The 21,455-nt window shown below is 42.0% G+C and overlaps 2 long non-coding RNA genes across 6 annotated transcripts in view; one reads left to right on the forward strand and one right to left on the reverse strand.

Annotated features, from left to right (window-relative positions):
• The window catches only part of LOC307192314, a 39,800-nt gene extending 19,262 nt beyond the window's left edge, over positions 1 to 20,538 (forward strand). For 3 of the 5 annotated variants that reach the window (XR_013830034.1, XR_013830037.1, XR_013830038.1), the window contains 2 exons: positions 1,216 to 1,406; positions 2,534 to 3,959. This is a non-coding gene — a long non-coding RNA (uncharacterized lncRNA). Of the gene's footprint in view, positions 1 to 1,215; positions 1,407 to 2,533; positions 3,960 to 4,094; positions 4,213 to 6,479; positions 8,338 to 15,451 lie in introns of those variants that run through there. The other 2 variants (XR_013830036.1, XR_013830035.1) reach the window with 2 other exon arrangements.
• LOC307192316 overlaps positions 1 to 21,455 on the reverse strand; it is a 66,240-nt gene that overhangs the window by 12,702 nt on the left and 32,083 nt on the right. The window lies entirely within an intron of this gene.

A 21,455-nucleotide genomic window follows, 5' to 3' on the forward strand; every position in this document is an offset into this window, starting at 1 on the left:
CATATACCCTGAGAAAACCATAATTCAAAAAGAGTCATGTACCAAAATGTTCATTGCAGCTCTATTTACAGTAGCCTGGAGATGGAAACAACCTAAGTGTCCATCAATGGATGAATGGATAAAGAAGATGTGGCACATATATACAATGGAATATTACTCAGCCATAAAAAGAAATGAAATTGAGCTATTTGTAATGAGGTGGATAGACCTAGAGTCTGTCATACAGAGTGAAGTAAGTCAGAAAGAGAAAGACAAATACCGTATGCTAACACATATACATGGAATTTAAGAAAAAAAAATGTCATGAAGAACCTAGGGGCAAGACAGGAATAAAGACACAGACCTACTAGAAAATGGACTTGAGGATATGGTGAGCAGGAAGGGTAAGCTGTGACAAAGTGAGAGAGAGGCATGGACATATATACACTACCAAATGTAAGGTAGATAGCTAGTGGGAAGCAGCCGCATAGCACAGGGATATCAGCCTGGTGCTTTGTGACCGCCTGGAGGGGTGGGTAGGGAGGGTGGGAGGGAGGGAGACGCAAGAGGGAAGAGATATGGGAACATATGTATATGTATAACTGATTCACTTTGTTATAAAGCAGAAACTAACCATTGTAAAGCAATTATACTCCAATAAAGATGTAAAAAAAAAAAAAAGGAAATTAAAAGTGAAAAAAAAAGTTTGATCTGAGATTCCTAATGAAGAGTTCCACTGCAGCCAATATAAATGAGCCTATATGAGCAATTACATTTATATGAATAATCTGGCCATGTATATTGAAACCAGACATATTTTGAACAAATCAGCCTTAATTTGGCTGGACTTAGTAAAAAATGAGGATAATCTAGAGAGAAAAATTATGTTTCAATAGTATAGCTTGTGGATATTGAAGTTTTGTATTTATTGAGGCTTTGTATTTATTATCTATGTCCAAGATGGCTCCTTATTGCTGTTACCTTATTATAAAGTTTAATTGAACTAGTAAAAGAATATCCTAAGCTTGTTTCTAAAGCCAATCATGGTAATCTATATCTTTGGATGAAGATCAGATGCCCTGTGACCTACAACTAAGAGATTATGCACACTGGAAAAGATATTATTTAAAGGACTGTCAGCAAACTAAATAAAAAAACCCTTAAAAGATACTCTTAACTATGATATGTACCACAAAACTGAAGGGAATTGACTCGATTTCTTATTTCCCATTTAAGAAGGGCCTCTGCATTTGAATGTCTATAGAAAAGACTGCTAACTCCAAACGACACCCACATCAGGATGAAAAGAAGACAACAGCAGTGGAAGACAGCTGACATAAAAATCTGGACCAGGCCCGTAAGAACCATCCAACTAATTCAGACTGCACTGTTTATCAAATGTTTTGTCTTCCTATCAAAACGGAAAGGTATTGTTTTACTTCTAACCATATTTTTGACCCCAGTGTTCAGCATGAAAAAAAAAATTCTCTAGTGAAGTTGTAACAGAGTATAAATATTCATAACATGTATCCATGCTTGTTTTAAGTGTATTGCTAAACGTGTACAATGCTTGTGTGACAATTAAGTACAAATGATAAACTGTATACCCTGCAAAGCATTTTCCTATTCACATACCTGTGAGCCTGTTCATGATATCTGATGAGTTTTCCCCCAACATGGAGAACTAAGCAAAAAAAAAAAAAAAAAGGCATAGGACCAAGGGACATAAATGGACCCAGAGCAGGCAACTGGGTGACCACTCTGGCAACGCTGGAAAAACATATTGATTATCAATCAATGGGTCTATTTTGGGTCTATTAAACATGCATTGTACATCTGCTTTAGCCATTAAAAAAACAAAATGAAATAACTGTGGTTCAGACGTCCAAAATGGAACTAGGTGGCCAGTATGGATGTGGGTTCAGACATGTTCCTACACTACTGCAAACTTGAATTCTCTAAACTTTATCAGACTTAAGAACACCATCAGCCGTTTTCAAAACAATATCTAATGGCAGCTGCCAACTGCAACCTTATCCTCTCAAGGTCTTGTAACTATGAAACCTTTTTCCTACTTTAAAAATAGTAATAGCAAATGAGACAGCTCAAGCTATAGCCTCCCAGCAAAAGCCTCCTTGGTTACTAAATATCTGTAAAAAGGAAGCACTCCAAAACTTATTTTCCTGGTTGCCATCTGAAATAGGATTATTTTGAAGAATACTACAAAGGTGTATTTTAACCATTATCTGCATTGTAATATGTCTAATAATTTTCAAATGTTTGTCTAGGTGCTATGACAAAGCAATCAGAGAGGTAATATTTTCTTAATACAAAATATTGATGCTAAGCTTCGAATTCGAGATTATTTCCAACTCTGTGTCCATTCCCCAAATTAGTCAGGACTATGCCCCACATCAGCAGGAAGTAATCAGAGCGGTTGTCACCCCATTCCCACAGAGAAGGGGAAAATTGAAACAGAGATGGACTGACACTGAGTTCTGCCAAGTTTATGATTAACCTCTCAATCTAAAACATCCCCTTTCATGTTCTGCAGCTATCCCTTCTCAACTGAGGAATATCAAAGAAAAAGGGGGATTGAAACCATGTACAAGCACCTGTGTCCTCTTTGAAGAATAACGCTGACTCAAGAGTCAGTGATTGGGAAATGTGAAGATGTAGAAACAAACAATAGCAGATGGGCTGGGGAACTGGTAAGAATTTATAATTCTGTCAAGTAGCAGAATCACCCAAGTTAGAGTTTTCTGAAAGATATAAAGGCCTGACACGCATTCCTGAGTTCTTTGTACAGGAAGCAGTCCCCTCCAGATGAAAACTACTGACAGCAAGAACATAGACCCCAGACTGGATGAAAACCAAAGGTTAATGAAGTTTGAAATTTCACCTCGATGCCAACCAATCTGAGAATTTGCCATGAGGTGATCATGCTCTGCTTCTTAAACACTATAAAACTACTCACTACCCCCTCCAGGGTGGGCCACAGACTCTTGAGGGTATTAGACTGCTGTGGCCTCCTTTGCCTGACAAAGCAATAAAAGCTACACTTTTCTACTTCACACAACACTCTGTCTCCACCTTCCTATTCGGTACGGGTGATGAGAGGCGAAGTTTCAGCAACAATATGATCATCTCAAGGTCCATCTGTGTTGCTGCAAGTGGCATTATTTCATTCTTTTTATGGCTGAATAATACTCCATGGTCTATACATACCAAAACTTATTTATCCATTCATCTATGAACATAGGGTTCCTTCCGTGTCTTTGCTATTGTAAATACTGCTGCAATGGATGTTGGGGTGCATGGGTCTTTTTGAATACGGGTTTTCTCTGGATATACCACAAGGAGTGGGATTGCCAGATCATCTGGTAGCTTTTTGTAGATTTTTAAGGAACCTCCATACTGTTCTCTATAGTGGCTGTTACCAGTTGCCATTCCCACCAGTAGCTTAGGAGGGTTCCCTTTTCTCCACGCCATCTCCAGCTATTATAGTTTGTAGACTTTTGGATAATGGCCATTGTGACTGGTGCAAGGTGAGACCTCGTTGCAGTTTTGATTTGTGTTCCTCTAATAATTAGTCATGTTGAGCATCTTGGCATGTGCTTTTTTTTTTTAAACAGTATGAGTGAAAGTTACCTCTTGAAATTGGCTTTGTGACATTCTGCCCTGATTTGAATGTTTTTTGGATTGCTTACCACAGGACATTTCTTGAGGGCAGGAGTAATTTACAGCCCCCCAGGCCTTGTGAATATGAACATGTGCCCATGAGCACCAGATTTAAAGTTGTTGTTTCAGGAACCAGCCACAAGGCGGCAGCATTTTCTCATATCCAGCTCTGGTTACTCCTGCAACAACCACCTTAGAGAAAGTTGTGTTCCCCAGTTGTAACTTTGAGTGGTATGTGCTAGAACCAACACCCAAGGGAGTGTCCCTGGTGTCCAGTGGTTAAGACTCTTCGCTTCCAATGCAGGGGGTGTGGGTTGGATCCCTGGTCAGGGAACTAGGATCCCACAAGCCCCAGGGTCAAAAAAAAAAAAAAAAAAAAAGAAATTCCAGGGGGTTGTGTCTTATAACCTCTTCCCCCTAACCTTCTTGCCCAGGTCAGAACCCAACCCTTGGAGAACCACTCTGCTGAGGGTGCTGTCCTCCGGAGGTGGGGCGACTGTGAAGAAGGAGGATGGAGGTGGGAACCTTCCCAGCAGGAGACGTGGAGACCAGGTAACTTTTTAAAGCTCTTGCAACCCAGAGAGTCTACCCTCCTTTGGGTGCACTGGGCTTGGTTTAGCTGTAGGAGTGCAGGCCTGGATCTGGAGATGATGGTCCCATGCACAGGGGACCAGGCACTTCTGGTCCAAGGAGGGCTCATTTCCTGGCACATCCTTCCCAGCACCAAGTGCCTTAGACAGTCCAGGCCTTGGGACCGAAGCCTACCAAGGCTCCAGGGATGTGACACCAGCTTGGGTCAGTGAGGCCTGAGGTGATCATATGAGGCATTTCTTAGTTTTAGGGGGTTTTTTTAATTTAATTTTTATTTTCTAGTGGAGTATAGTTGATTTACAGTGTTGTGTTTTCTTAGGTGTTTGGCAATGTGATTCAGTTACAGATAGACATATATCTGTTCTCTTTCCGATTCCTTTCCCATATAGGTTATTAAAGAGTGTTGAGTAGAGTTCCCTGTGCTATACAGAATGTCCTTGTTGATTATCTATTTTATATATATTGGGGTTTATGTGCTAATCCCAACCTCCTCATTTATCCCTTCTGCCACCTTTCCCCTTTGGTAACCGTATGTTTGTTTTCTAAGTCTGTGAGTTTGTTTCTGTTTTGTAAATGACTTCATTTGTATCAATTTTTGGTTTCCTCCTGTAAGTGATATCATGTGATCTTTGTCTTTCCCTTTCTGGCTTACTTCACTGAGTCTGATCATCTCTAGGTCCATCTGTGTTGCTGTAGGTGGCATTATTTCATTCTTCTTAATGCCTGAGTAATACTCCATTGTCTATATGTACCACATCTTCTTTATCCATTCATCTGTTGGTGAACATTTTCACTGCTTCAATGTCTTGGCTATTGTAGATCCTACTGTAGTGGACGTTGCAGTGTGTGGGTCTTTTCTAATATGGGTTTTCTCTGGATATACCCCTATGAGTGGGATTGCCGGATCATCTGGTACCTTTATTTGTAGTTTTTTTAAGGAACCTCCATACTGTTCTTTATACTGGCTGTTACCAGTTTCCTTTCCAACAAGATTGTGCCAAGATTTAAAACTAGTGCTTTCAGGCACTCAGTATTCACCAGGACTACAGGGATGTAAATGACTCCTGCCCTCAAGAAATGTCCTTCTGTAGGTAATCAAAAAACAATACAAAGATTGCAAATTTTCAAGAAGGCAATTGCAGCAGCCAAATTTTACTCACACTGTTTAAAGAAAGGTCACGAAAAGATACTCAACATCGGTAATTGTTAGAGACGTGCAAATCAAAACTACAACGAGGTATCACGTCGCAACAGGCCGCATGATTATCATAAAAATGTCTACAAACAATGCTGCAGAGGGCGTGAAGAATAGAGATCCCTCCTACACTTTGGTGAGATTTTAAAGTGGTAACAGACACTACGGAGACCAGTATGGAGGTTCCTTAAATACTGAAAACAGAGCTACTATACGGTCAAGGAATCCCACTCCTTGGCATATATCCAGAGAAAACCATAATTCAAAAACACACATGCAGGCTTCCCTGGTGGCGCAGTGGTTGAGAGTCCGCCTGCTGATGCAGGGGACATGGGTTCGTGCCCCGGTCTGGGAAGATCCCACCTGCCGCGGAGCAGCTGGGCCCGTGAGCCATGGCCGCTGAGCCTGCGCGTCTGGAGGCTGTGCTCCTCAATGGGAAAGGCCACAACAGTGAGAGGCCTGCGTACCACAAAAAAAAAAAAAAAAAACAAGAAAAACCATACATGCACCCCAAGTTTCACTGCAGCACTATTTACAATAGCCAAGACATGGAAGCAACCAAATTGTCCATAGTCAGATGAATGGATAAAGAAGAAGTGGTAGATAGAAACAATGGGATATTAGTCATGAAAAGGATGAAATAATGCCACTTGCAGCCACATGGATGGACCCAGAGGTGATCACACTAAGTGAAGTAAGTCTGTTGCAACAAAAATAGAAATGAGGTTTTTCCTCTCCTGTTAACAAGGAAAAGAAAGCGAACAGTGAACAGGCTAGAGGAGAAACATAAACTGGCCTGAAAGAGGTAATCAATCCTAGTTTCACTTTAACTATCACTCATCTGTAGTGTCTGTAACTAGATTTGGTTTTCACAAAGCTAACCTCTAACACTCTCTGACGCTATGTGAATTACATCCTGCACCTATCACTCCTTAACTCTGTTTGAATTATATCTTGCCCCTAACATACTCTGTGTTTACACTCCCTGCACTCCCCTGTAGCAAATCACCCCTTGTAGCATTCTGCATTTCAGGAAGGAGGTTGCAGGCCGATAAGTTAGAGACGAACGGACCCAATTACCGGGTTGCCTGACGCTAGCTGTGACTGTTTTGAAATAATGCAGAAAGAAGAAAAATGCGAGACCTTCACCACTTTCATCCTTATCACCTACCCCAGACTTTGAGCCTCACCTATAGGACTTCCCCTTATGCCCCAGGGAAGGGGGTCACAGTTCTTGAGGTGTTAGTGTGCTATATTTTCCCCTTTCCCTGTCAAAGATAAAGCTATTTTTCTTTTTCTCCAAAACTCTGTCTCCATATTTCTGTTCGGCATTGGTGCACAGAGAGCCAAGATTTTGGCATCAAATCCAAGAGAGAAAGATAAATATATGATATCACTTACAGGTGGAATCTAAAAATTGATACCAAGGAAGTAATTTACAAAAGAAACAGACTCACAGACTTAGAAAACACACTTATGTTTACCACAGGGGAAAGGTAGGGGAAAGGGATAAATTAGAGGTTGGGATTAACATATATATACTAATATGTATAAAACAGATAATCAACAAGGACCTACTGTATAGCATAGGAAATTCTACTCAACACTCTGTAATAACCTATATGGGAACAGAATCCAAAACAGAACAAATATATGTCTATGTATAACTGAATCAAGTTGCTGAACACCTGAAAAAACGCAACATTGTAAATCAACTATACTCCACTAGAAAATAAAAATTAAAAAAAAAAAACTAAAACAAAGAAATGCCTCATATCACTTCAGGCCTCGCTGACCCAAGCTGATGTCACACCTCTGGAATCTCGGCAGGCTTTGATCCCAAGGCCTGGACTGTCCAGGGACTCGGGGCTGGGAAGGATGTGCCAGGAAATGAGCCTTCCTTGGACCAGGAGTGCCTGGTCTCCCGTGCATGGAACCATCATCTCCAGATCCAGGCCTGCACTCCTACAGCTAAACCAAGCCCAGTGCACCCAAAGGAGGGTAGACTCTCTGGGCTGCAAGAGCTTTGAAAAGTTACCTGGTCTCCACGTCTCCTGCTGGGAAGGTTCCCACCTCCATCCTCCTCCTTTACAGTCGCCCCACCTCCAGAGGACAGCACCCTCAGTAGAGCGATTTTCAGGGGTTGGCATTTGTCCCGGGGTGAAGGGTAAGGGGGAAGAAGTAATGAGACAGCATCACTTGCGTGTTTCTTTTGGCACATTCACTCCAATTTACAACCCAGAAACACGACTTTCACTAAGGCTCTGGTTGCCCGAGTTCCCAGAGTGGGGCATGAAGAAATCCTGCTGCCTTATGGCCATTTCCCGTAACAGCAACATTAAAACCAGTGGTCTTGGGCACTTAATAGTCACAAGGCCTATGGGGCTGTAAATAACATCTGTCCTCTAGAAATATCCAGGGGTAGGATGGGATCAAGATGGCAGGGGAGTAGGACGTGATGCTCAGCAGAGCTCAGCTTCTCCCCAAAGATACATCAAACATACATCCATGTGTGAAACAACTCTCAGAGAACATCTACTTGAACAGTATCAGAAGATCTCAGACTTCCAAAAGGGCAAGAAAATCTCCAGGTAACAGGGTAGGGTAGAAGAGAGAGAGAGACAGAGACAGAGAGAGACAGAGAGAGAGACAGAGAGAGAGAGACAGAGAGAGAGAGAGACAGAGAGAGAGAGAGAGAGAGAAGGAAAATCAGGACAGGACCTGTGCCTCTGGGAGGGAGCTATAAAAGTGGAAAGGTTTCCACACACTGGGAAGTCCCCTCACTGGCAAGGACAGAGGGGGAGTTTTTGCCTCAGAGCAGAGTGCAGCAACAGGTGTTTGGAGCGCAAAGTGGAGAGAGACCTGCACACATGTTCAGTACTGCCTGGCTCTCCACAGCCTGAGACACTTGTCTGCTTGCCCACTGGGACGGGTGGGGGCTAGGTGCTGAGGCTCGAGCTTCAGACGTCAGACCCGGAGGAGAGGACGGGTTGGCTGCGTGGAGACAGCCTGAGGGGGCTAGGATGCAGTGTGCCACAACTGAGGGAGTTGGGGAAGAAGCCTGGGCCCATCAGAGAGGCAAGACACCATTGTTGGGGGGGGGGGGCCCGCCATAGGAGCTCCTTCTCTGCCCACTCACAGGCAGCGGGGCACTGCCTACCGCCTCTCAAGCTCCAGTGGGGGGCATGAGCCATGGCTGCCATCTTGGACTCCAGAATGGGCCTGGACTGCTGCCACCACCACCACGGAGGGTCCTGTGAGCGGGTGCAGGTCACTGCCCTCACCCTCCCAGGAGCCTGTTCAGCCCACTGCCAAGGATCCCACGATCTGGGGCCAACTTTCCCAGGAGTGTGCATGGTCCACCACCACTGCTGATGGCCCTGCAACCTGGCGCCGACCACTGCCCCCACATCCAAGAGGCCGCACGACCCACCTCCACCACCTAGGGCCCCAAGATCCAGGGTGATCTTCTCCAGGGGCCTGCAACCCACCGCTGCTGCCGCAGAGGGACCCATGACTAGAAGCCAGCCACTGCCCCTGCCTTCCTGGGAGTCTGTGCAAGCCATGCACCTGCACACCTGCACACCCCCTATCAAGGGGGTAGCGGCCAGCACACACTGAGGTAAGAGACGGCAAGCATCCAAACCAAAAGCAGCCCTCCTGCCAATAAAAAAGTTAAACCCACACAAGCTACACAGGGATGGCCCCGCATATAAACAGCCCCCCAAGACTACAATAGATACTTGTTTTCCTAAACTCACAGACTAAGAGAAATAGAACCACAGAACCGAAATAAAGAAGCAGACGATCCACTCTCAGCTAAAAAAACCAAGAAAATTCCCCTGAAGGAACAAACAATGAAACAGACCTCTTCAGTCTAATAGACACTGATTTCAAAAGAGAGGTAATGAAAATACTGAAGGAATTAAGAAAGGCTATGGACAGAAATTCAGATTATTGTAAAAAGGAACTAGAAACTATAAGGAGGAGCCAAGAAAAATTAGAAAATTCATTTCCCGAAATGAAAGCTGAGCTCAAGGCAGTGAATAGCAGAATGAATAATGTGGAAGAAAGAATAAGTGATCTGGAACATAGAATAATGGAAATTACCCAATCAGAAGGGCAGACAAAAAGCCAAAGGAAAAAAAATAGCAATATAAGAGACCTATGGGATAATATAAAGCAGGCCAATCTACATGTTATAGGGATTCCAGATGGAGAAGAAAGAGAAAAGGGGATTGAAGATGTATTTGAAGAAATTATGGCTGAAAAGTTCCCAAACCTAAAGAAGGAAACAGATATCCAGATACAGGAAGCACAGAGGGTCCCAAACAAGATGAACCCAAACAGACCTACACCAAGATATAATAAAAATGGCAAAAGTTAAAGAGAGGATTCTAAAGTCAGCAAGAGAAAAACAAAGAGTTCTTTACAAGGGAACCCCCATGAGTCTATCAGCTGATTTCTCTACAGAAACACTGCAGGCAAGAAGGGAGTGACAAAATATATTCTAAGTCTTGAAAGAGAAAAATATGCAATCTAGAATACCCAGCAAGATTTTCATTTGGAATAGGAGGAGAAATAAAGAATTTCTCAAACAAGCAAAAACTAAAAGAATACAGCAATACTAAACCTATCCTAAAAGAAATACTGAAAGGTCATTTCTAAATAGAAAAGATGCAAGAAGAAATAGGAAGGAGAAAACCACAATTGGAAAGTAAATCATTTAAATTAGCCAGTATACGGATCAAAAAGAAAAACAAAACAACAAAACCTATTTGTGAAAGCAATGATAAACACAAGGAACAGCAAAAGGATAAACATGAAGATGTAAAAAGGGACATCAAAATCATAAAATGTGGGGAAGGAGAATAAGAAAATGCTGGTTTTTTTTTTTTTTTTTAGAATGTGTTTAAGCCTATATGACTGTCAGTCTAAAGCAAGCATATATAGCAAGGGGTTAACAATACTTGAAAAACAGGGCAACCACAAATCAAGAACATACAATAGATTCACAAAAACCAAAAACAAGAGAACATAAGCATAAAATAAAAGGAAATCATCAAACCACAAAAAGAAAACAGGAAAAGAAAGGAATGAAGAAGAAACAAAGAATCAACTGGAAAACAAGGTTTGAAATGGCAATAAATACATATGTATCAATAATTACCTTAAATGTCAATGGAGGGCTTCCCTGCTGTGCAGTTGTTGAGAATCCACCTGCCAATGCAGCGTACACAGATTTGAACCCTGGTCCAGGAAGATCCCACATGCCGCGGAGCAACTAAGCCTGTATGGCACAACTACTGAAGCCACGCGCCTAGAGCCCATGCTCTGCAACAAGAGAAGCCACTGCAATGAGAAGCCCATGCACTGCAATGAAGAGCAGCCCCCACTCACTGCAACTAGAAGAAAACCCATGCACAGCAACAAAGACCCAACACAGCCAAAAATAAATAAATAAAAACATTAAAAAAAACACTAAGGAAATCTGAATAAAGTATGAACTTTAAAAAAAAATGTCAACAGACTGAGTGCTCCAATCAAAAGACACAGAGTGGCAGACCGGATTAAAAAAAAACACAAGAGCTTACAGTATGCTGCCTACAAGAGACCCACCTTAGGGCAAAGGACACACATAGATTGAAAATGAGGGTATGGAAAAAGGTATTTCATGCAAACAGAAATGACAAGAAAGCAGGAGCTGCAAGACTCGTATCAGACAAAATAGACTTTAAAGCAAAGGCTATAAAGAAAGATAAAGAAGGACACTATATAATGATAAAAGGATCAATACAAGAAGAGGATTTTATGCTCATCAACATATATGCACCTAATATAGGAGCACCCAAATACATAAAACAAATACTAACAGACATAAAAGGAGAAATTGACAGGAATACAATAATAGTAGATTTTAACACCCCACTCACATCAATGGACAGATCTTCTAGAGAGAAAATAAGGAAACAGAGATCCTAAATGATACAATAGAATAGTTAGACTTAATTGATATTTTCAGGACATTACATTAAAAAAAAATCAGACTACACATTCTTTTCAAGTGCACATGGAACATTCTCTAGAATTGACCACATACTATGGCATAAAACTAACTTCAACAAATTTAAGAGTATAGGAATTATTTCAAGCATCTTATTTGACCACAGTGGCATGAAACTAGAAATCAACCACAGGAAAAGAAATGAGAAAAAAACAATTACATGGAGACTAAGTAACATGCTACTAAAAAACCAACTGGTCAAGGCTTCCCTGGTGGCGCAGTGGTTGAGAGTCCGCCTGCCAATGCAGGGGACGCGGGTTCGTGCCCCGGTCTGGGAGGATCCCACGTGCCGCGGAGCGGCTGGTCCCGTGAGCCGTGGCCGCTGGGCCTGCGCGTCCAGAGCCTGTGCTCTGCAGCGGGAGAGGCCACAACAGTGAGAGGCCCACGTACCACAAAAAAAAAAAAAAAAAAAAAAAAAAATAATTTAAAAACCAACTGGTCAATGACAAAATCAAAAAGGAAATTTAAAAAATACCTTGAGACAGACAACAGTGAAAACACAACCATACAAAATCTATGGGATGCAGCAAAAGCAGTTCTTAGAGGGAAGTTCATAGCAATACAGGCCTTTGTCAAAAAAACAAGAAAAATCTCAAGTAAACAACCTAACCTACCACCTAAAAGAATTAGAAAAAGAATAACAATACCTAAAGTCAGCAGAAAGAAGGAAATAATAAAGATCAGGGTGAAGATAAATAAAATAAATATTTAAAAAACAACAGAAAAAATCAACAAAACCAAGAGCTGGTTCTTTGAAAGGGTAAACAAAATTGACAAACCTCTGGCTAGGCTCACCAAGAAGAAAAGAGAGAGAACCCAAATAAACAAAATAAGAAATGAAAAAGAGGTGACAGTTTGCACATGGAAAATAAAGTGAGCACTTCAACCACGTGTGGCGCATGACTCAAACTGCCTGCCCACGTGGAACATTCCAGAGGCAGAGCCTCCAAGGCACACAGACCCACCTGTGGCTCTGGGAGGTTGCATCCCCTCCCACTCCCTACCTGTAGGTCCTTCCTGGCCAGCAGGGCTGATGCTGTAGAGCAGGTGGCGCTCATTCCAGGCTGATGGGCACACATGGAACCCATGTTTCACAGTCAGTTTTTGTGCTTGATTTTGAGAATGGAATTATGGGGATTTTTTCTTTTTAATGTATCTTAATTGACGTCTGTCAGTGTTTATGGCGCTGCCTCCAGGCTTTTAGATCCCTAGTTAGCTGGACGGGGAGGCATTTTGGTCACCAGTTCACTCTTGTGCTTTGATGTTTTCCTGTCTTTCTATCCCCCTCTGTTCCCAAGAGCAAAGATTAATTTAAAGGCAAAGATGGAGTCACTGTAAACTAACCTGTCCTCATTTACACCTTCCTTTTCTTTTCCAGTGCAGAAATTAAAATAAGTATAAAGCAAAAAAATAACGCCACAAAAACAAAAAAAACAAACCACTGTGCTTCCTTGGTGGTGCAGTGGTTAAGAATCCACCTGCCAATGCAGGGGACACGGGTTCAATCCCTAGTCCAGGAAGATCCCATATGCTGCAGAGCAACTAAGCCCGTGCACCACAACTACTGAGCCTGCATTCTAGAGCCCACGAGCCACGACTGCTGAGCCCGAGTGCCACAACTACTGAAGCCAGTATGCCTAGAGCCCATGCTCCACAACAAGAGAAGCCACCACAATGAGAAGCCCATGCACCCCAACGAAGAGTAGCCCCCACTCGCTGCAACTAGAGAAAGCCCACATGCAGCAACAAAGACCCAATGTAGCCAAAAATAAATTAATTAAATAAATTTAAAAAGAAAACATTACAGGCCAATATCTTTGATGAATATAGATGGAAAAATTCTCAACAAAATATTAGCAAACTGAATCCAACAACACATAAAAAAGATCATACACCACAACCAAGTGGGATTCATCCCAGGTTCACTAGGATGGTTCAGCATACACAAATCAATCAATGTAATACACCACATTAACAAAAGAAAAGTCAAAAACCACATTATCATCTCAATAGGTGCAGAAAAAGCACTTGACAAAATTCAACATCCATTCATGATAAAAACCCTTACCAAAGTGGGAATAGAGTGAACATATCTCAACATAATAAAAGCCATTTGTGACAAACCCACAGCCAATATCATACTGAACAGTGAAAAGCTGAAAGCCTTCCCCCTGAAATCTGGAACAAGACAAGGATGCCCACTCTCACCACTTCTCTTCAACATAGTATTGGAAGTTCTAGCCACAGCAATCAGACAAGAGAAATAAATAAAGTGTATCCAAATTGGAAGGAAAGAGGTAAAACCATCAGATGACATGATACTATATACAGAAAACCCTAAGGACTCCACATAAAAGCTACTAAATCTAATAAATTAATTCAGCAAAGTAGAAGGATACAACATTAACATTTGGAAATCATTTGCATTCCTTTACACTAACAATGAAATATCAGGAAGGGAATGTAACAAAATAATACCTTCTAAAATCACACCAAAAAACCCCCCACAAAACCTAGGAATAAACCTGACCAAGGAGGTGAAAGACTTATATGCTGAGAACTATAAAACGTTAATAAAGAATATTAAAGAGGATTCAAAGAAATGGAAAGATAATCCCATGCTCTTGGATTAGAAGATGTATAAAGATGATGTGGTATGTATACACAATAGACTATTACTCAGCCATTAAAAAAGAATCAAATTCTGCCACTTGCAGCAACATGGATGGACCTAAAATGTATTATATAGTACCTTAGTGAAATAAGTTAGAGAAAGAAAAATACTCTATGTTCTCACTTACACATGGAATCTAAAAAATGCAAGAAAGGAATGTATGTAACAAAATAGCTATAGACTCACAGAGAACAAATTAGTGGTTACTGGTGGGGAGAGGGAAGCGGGGAGGGAGAGAGAATAGTTTGTTTCTCTTAATCCAATACCCCTATGTAGAAAATAAACAAGGATATATTGTACAGCACAGGAAAATATAGCCATTATTTTGCAATAACTTTAAGTGGAGCATAATTTATAAAAATATTACATCAATATGTTGTACCCCTGAGACTAATGTAATATTGTAAATCAACTGTACTCCAGTGGCAGTGACATAAAGCCGCAGATCGCACAGCCATGGGGAGAGGGCTCAGCTTTCAGGCCTGCTTCCCTTGTCATGCAGTCCCTGGGGATCAGATCTGATTTCAGCCCCGCCTCCAAGGGTGGGCAACTTGCTGGCGCCTGTGCACTCCCAGAGCTCATAGAGGTGGCACCAAGAAGGAGGCTGCTATGGTGGTCCTTCCCCTCCCTTCACCTGCCCCTCAACAATGGCGCTTCGCTTCCGTGGCTGGCCTGGGCTTCTTCCGCGCACACCCCCGCTTGGGCACATACTATACTCCAGCCCCTTCAGGCTGTCTCCGTGCAGCCAACCCCAGTCCTCTCCCCTGGTCTGTCCTCTGAAGCCCAAGTTTCAGCACCCAGCCCCCGCACATACCAGCAGGCATGATTCTTGGGCTAAGAACTGCACAAAGTAGCACAGATCCTCTGTGCAGGTCTCTGTTTTGTCTGCTGCAAACTGGCTGCTGCGCCCTCCTCCTAGTCTCTGCAGTTCCCTTTCTGTCCCAGCTGATCTCCGCACCAGTGAAGGGGCTTCCCAGGGTGAGGGAACATTTCCTCTTTCACAGCTCCCTCCCAGGGTTGCAGGTCCTGTTTTCTTCCTTTCTTTTTTCTTTTATCCTATATCATTATGTGGAGATCTTTCTTGCACTTCTGGATGTCTGAGATCTTCTGCTAGTGTTCAGTAGGTATTGTGTGAGGATTGTTCCACATGTAGATGTATTTTTGATGTATTCAATATTTGCAGGACAAGGTGAACTCCACGTCCTTCTATTCCACCATCTTGATTCAATCCCTGTATGATTTTTTTGCCCTTTTTCTTCTACTACAGGAAATCAAATGATCAGTGCCTGAAGAAGACTGACTAGAGGCCCAAAGACACAGCAAATATCAAGGTCATCACACAAACATCAGCCCCACAGCACCCTAAAGCCCAGAACCTAAAGAAGCAGAAGAGGGGACAAACTGCCTTAAAAAGGACATTAAGTCATGTATACTTCCTGCAAGAGTGTATCAGAGAGCTTGTTTCCACCGATATTGACAAGAGACGCTACAAAGGCAGTTTAAGTTTCCAATATAATAGGGAAAAAACCGTTACATTGGCATTGTATTGTATTTTCCCCGACTATCTTTGAGGTTGGGTGCCTCTTCATATGTAACATGATCATTTTTATTTCTCTTTCAGTGAAATTTAATTTCACAGGTTCCAAATATTTTTATTTGGTCACTTCTATTTTTTGTCTTGAGAGGCCGTTCAAATATACTTTATATTTGTGGTGTCTTCTCCCACAGCATCCTTCCAAGCCAATTACTGTCCACCCAGTCACTAAAAAATTTGTCAAGGAACTTGTTTTCACACGTCACCCACCACTCAAGACACCTGATATGAGGGCCATCTGCCTTGAACAGCCTTACATCAAGAACTCTGTACTGAGCTCTTTGCTCTCAACTTGTGGACCAGATAAAGGACAGGATGAGGGTATCATTATTACCTCACAACCTGCACCCAAGCACATTGGTCAGTGCTCAACCATCATTGCCAAGGTGACAGACAACAGGCCTGGGATCTTCTCCTATGATGTCCCCAGCTTGCCACCAAGACATCTGGTCCGGACCATGTCATTAACCACAAGGCACAACTCAAGTGTCCTGAAGTAGCCTCAGTGTGTGGACCAGAGCCTGTCAAACATAAAGGTGACCAGGACTCCAAACTCAGGCCCCAGGCAAGAGATCTTCCCAGGTCTCCATCCAGTTTTGCTAGAACCTCCCCCCTCCACCCTATCCGCTACTCTATCCCCAATAAAGTAAGACTCAGGTGCCTATTTTCCTCTGACGATACTCAGAGACCTGATCTGTGGAATTGTCCATAGTCTTCATCCTCTTCCCAGTACAACTGGACTTGGATACACACAGGCACATCAAATGACCATAAGGCCACCTGCCCCAGTGCTAAGCACTGACTCCCAGCCTCTACCCAACTCACCTCGCCTGAGCCCAATCCAGGCCTGCACTGTCCCCCAACCCCCACCATCTATGCACGTCCCCCCAGAATTGTCTTCATGATGGGACAAGGGATGGGAGAAGGGCTCCAGGTTCAGAACAACTTTCATTTCATCCTCCTGAGAAGCCTGCTCCTACAAGTCAGATGTTTCACATCTTAGAGGAATCTGGGTGATCCTACCCCATGTCCCAGTCCATGTTCTCCATGAGGACCTTCTGGTCTCCTCCTCTGAGGAGAGTGATCCGCCCCACCCCAAGGCACAGAAGACAGCCTCCAGGCTAATGTGTCTTAGAGGGGACTACTGCAGTAAAAGAAAGAAGAAAAGAGCAGAATTTGTCTCATGAATTAGCACTTCCCCAGGTGTGGTTTATGTACAAATTTCAGAACACCGAATACCATTGAGAGTTTCACAGCCCATTTCATGTAATGTTATGAATGATGTAAATTTAACTTATGTTTTAAATGGAAATTACCAAACTGTCATATAAAGTATTTAGTAAATTAGAAAAATTTTTGTTTGCTAATCCTTTTACAATATATGTCAAGTCATTATGCTGTGCACCTCCAATTTCTACAGTACTGTATGTAGAAATTGCATCTCAATAAAACTGAAAGAAAAATAAAGGAAAATATTAGTAAGTTAATAAGAAACTGAGTCAACACACTGGAAAATATTAAGCTATAATGCCAGTAGGAAGCAATTGATTAGCATTTATTAGTATTCAGTGTGCAGGTAACTGGAATTTGGGAAACTCTGGATAAAATAGACACCTATGTTTTTTAAGCTGAGCCTTTCCTGAAACTAGAATTTTTCTCTCTGAAGGAGTGCTACTAAAACCATAATGGAGGATACTTTCTTCATCTTATAAATTTTGATTATTGAAAATCACTGGAAATTATATTTGGATAGTTTCTTCATGATAATGAAATGTGATATATTATACAGATATTTTCACTTCCAGTCATCTCTTGTAAGGTTTATTGTTTTGTTATTTTGTCACCAAGTTTTATTTACTTCAGTGTAAAGGAGGCCCTTAGTAGTCTCAGTGTACTGTAGTCTGTGTCCCTGAATTGTGTTCCGATTTCAGACTTTTAGGCATAACCCAGGCCTCTGAAACAGAAACTGCCTTTTAACAATATTTTCAGGTGACTCACATGCACTTTTTTTTTTTTTTTACTAAGTAGGGCAAGTGTACTTATTCTCAATTTGACAGCAAATTTGAATAACATGGTGATATTTTAAAAATACTGATGCCCAGAAATACTAATTTACTGAATGCTTTTAAGTGCTGGGGATGGGAATTTTTAAATGTTTTCTAAGTAATAATGATGTGAGGCAAAGTCTGAGAATTCCTATAGATGAAGAGGTAACAGTTCCCTGACTTGTTCTGGTCTTTTTCCAGCATGGGAAGAAACTCTGACCTGGGTCAAGAAAGTGTGGGTGGTTTTATAGAGAATGGGATTCTACTAGGAGGAGCAAAGAACCTAATCATTTTTCCACGTGAGAATCTGTCTCATGGAAGCTTCTCTCTCTCTCTCGCTAGTACTTCTTCCCTTAATGAGGAAGACTCCTGGTTGAGGCCTCAAGACCAATGAAAAGATGAAAGCAAAGTAAAGGAAGCCCAGGTTGAGTTACTCAATTTGACTTGAATATATTCCAGTGAGGAGTTCCATGAGCATTACGGTTGAATAAGATGTGCCTCCTCATGACCCCCTTCAACAACTTGGCTTCATTCACAGACAAAAGTGTCTTTGTGGGAGCTGTGGGTTCCAGCACCACACACCAAGGGGCCCAGGAGGAGTCTCACCCACCCGTGCACAGGGTAATAGGCATAGGGACCTCAGTCCCAGCTCTGGACTTTGCAGTCAGCTGTTAACTGGCCCCTCTTGGCTATAGTCCAGGGGCACTTGGAAAATACTATTTTAAGCCATCACTCATGAACAAAAGAGCCTTTGTGGATACCCAGGTTTCTAGTAGAGAAGTACTAGCACAATGTTGGAGGAAAAAAAAAAAAGTATGAGTTTGGATGCATTGGACAAAGTAAAGGGAATAGTTTCACTTTACCAACATCACGCCTCCCCCAAGATTGCACAATTTAGGGCCAAGAGATATCTTCCTGGCCCATGATTTCTCCTGCAGGGGCAAGTGAAAGCATGTGAATGAGCATGTAGCTTCTCCAACTGTGTAAGATGCTGCCCAAAAGGCCCGTTGTTTTCTTGCCCCATCCAGAATGCTGAATTATGAGTTAGTTGTATGACTGGGGGTTGGGAAGAGGTAGCAAATAGGATTCTGGTAAGGCATTAATGTGGTGCAGATTATACTAGCTGTATTCCAGAGTCCATCAAGAAGTCTATCCACTGGGCTTCCCTGGTGGTCCAGTGACTAAGACTCAGTGCTCCCAATGCAGGGGGCCTGGGTTCGATCCCTTGCCAGGGAACTAGATCCCACGTGCCGCAACTAAAGATGCCACATGCCGCAACTAAAAAGATCTCGCATGCTGCAACTAAAAAGATCCCGCATGCTGCAACTAAAAAGATTCCGCATGCTGCAGTGAAGATCTGTGTGCTGCAGCTAAGACCCAGGGCAGATAGATAGATAGATAAATAAATGTTAAAAAAAAAAAAGAAGCCCATCCATGAGCCAGTAGGGATGCCTCACCCATAGATCCTCCCAACTGGCCAATGGGCACCCTTGGTGCTCTCCACACCTCACCAACACAGACCCTCATGCTGTGGTCAGTTCACCATGTGTGCTCCCAACCAAGGCACTGAGGGCAAGCTTTGGCAGACAGCTTGAGAACACACACAGAAAGTTGGCTCACATCTGCAGGACAGAGACAGACCATAAATTTCTGCATTAGCACCACCCTTAGGAGAAGAAAAGAGGGGCTGTCAGCACCCAGTCTATTGTGTTGCAAGATCAACAGATGGCACATAAGCTCACGAATTCTGCCAAAAGATGTGATAAGAAGCATGAAACAGGTTTATCCATGAAGGTCTGAGAAAGCCTCAGAATCTCTAATTCTACAGGGCTGATGGAAGTGTTTCTCTCCTGAAAACAAGTAGTAAATGCTGGAGCAGGTGGCTTCTACTTCAGAATTGAAAGCAGCACAAAACCCCAGGAACATTAAAAAAAATCAAAGTAATCTAACACTACTAAAGGATTGCAAAAGTCTGCCGGTTACCAATCCCGAAGACTTAGAAATCTGCAATCTACCTAATAAATAATTTTAAAATACTGTTATAAGAAACCTCAGTGAGCTGTAAGAAAAAAAGACAATTCAATGAAATCAGAAAAAACATGAAGAAAAGAAAAATACAATGGACAAAAATTGTAAAAAAAAAAAAAGAACCAAAAAACATTCTGGAGTTGAAATAAATTTAAAAAAATGCAACAGAAAAATCTATAGCTATGATAGCATTTTAACAAATATGTGGATAAAATGAAGTATATTGTGACATAAAAATATAAAAAGAGAAGGATAAAAGAATGGAACATTTGGACTCTGGGAGGGCTCACGCCAAGGAATACTTCCCAGAACTTCTGCTGCCAGTGTCTTTGTCCTCATGGTGAGACACAGCCACCCTGCCTCTGCAGGAGACCCTCCAACACTGGCAGGGAATAAAATCCAGACTGCTTAGTCTGGCCTTCAAGTCTCTATCTTTCATGAATTCAAGAACTTAACAATCATCGAATCCTCACGTGTGAGAGGTTAGAAAAGAATTCCTAGGTCTCAGACGCAGAAGCAAGAAGAACTACAATCCTGCAGCCTGTGGAACAAAAAACACATTCACAGAAAGATAGACAAGATGAAAAGGCAGAGGGCTATGTACCAGATGAAGGAACAAGATAAAACCCCAGAAAAACAACTAAATGGAGATAGGCAACCTTCCAGAAAAAGAATTCAGAATAATGATAGCAAAGATGATCCAGGACCTCGGAAAAAGAATGGAGGCAAAGATTGAGAAGATGCAAGAAATGTTTAACAAAGATCTAGAAGAATTAAAGAACAAACAAGAGATGAACAATACAATAACTGAAATGAAAACTACACTAGAAGGAACCAATAGCAGAAAAACTGAGGCAGAAGAACGGATAAGTGACCTGGAAGACAGAATGGTGGAATTCACTGCTGTGGAACAGACTCAAGAAAAAAGAATGAAAAGAAATGAAGACAGCCTAAGAGACCTCTGGAACAACATTAAACACAACAACATTCGCATTACAGGGGTCCCAGAAGGAGAAGAGAGAGAGAAAGGACCCAAGAAAATATCTGAAGAGATTATAGTCAAAAACTTCCCTAACATGGGAAAGGAAATAGCCACCCAAGTCCAGGAACCGCAGAGTCCCATACAGGATAAACCCAAGGAGAAATACGCGGAGACACATAGCAATCAAATTGGCAAAAATTAAAGACAAAGAAACATTACTGAAAGCAGCAAGGGAAAAATGACAAATAACATACAAGGGAACTCCCATAAGGTTAACAGCTGATTTCTCAGCAGAAACTCTACAAGCCAGAAGGGAGTTGCATGATATACTTAAAGTGATCAAAGGGAAGAAGCTACAACCAAGATTACTCTACCGTCAAGGATCTCATTCAGATTTGATGGAGAAATCAAAAGCTTTACAGACAAGCAAAAGCTAAGAGAATTCAGCACAACCAAACGAGCTCTACAACAAATGCTAAAGGAACTTCTCTAAGTGGGAAACACAAGAGAAGAAAACAAACCCCAAACAATTAAGAAAATGGTCATAAGAACATACATATCGATAACTACCTTAAATGTGAATGGATCAAATGCTCCAACCAAAAGACACATGCTTGCTGAA

Source organism: Stenella coeruleoalba, assembly GCF_951394435.1.
Source record: "Stenella coeruleoalba genome assembly, chromosome: 10".
NCBI classification, from domain to species: Eukaryota; Metazoa; Chordata; class Mammalia; order Artiodactyla; family Delphinidae; genus Stenella; species Stenella coeruleoalba.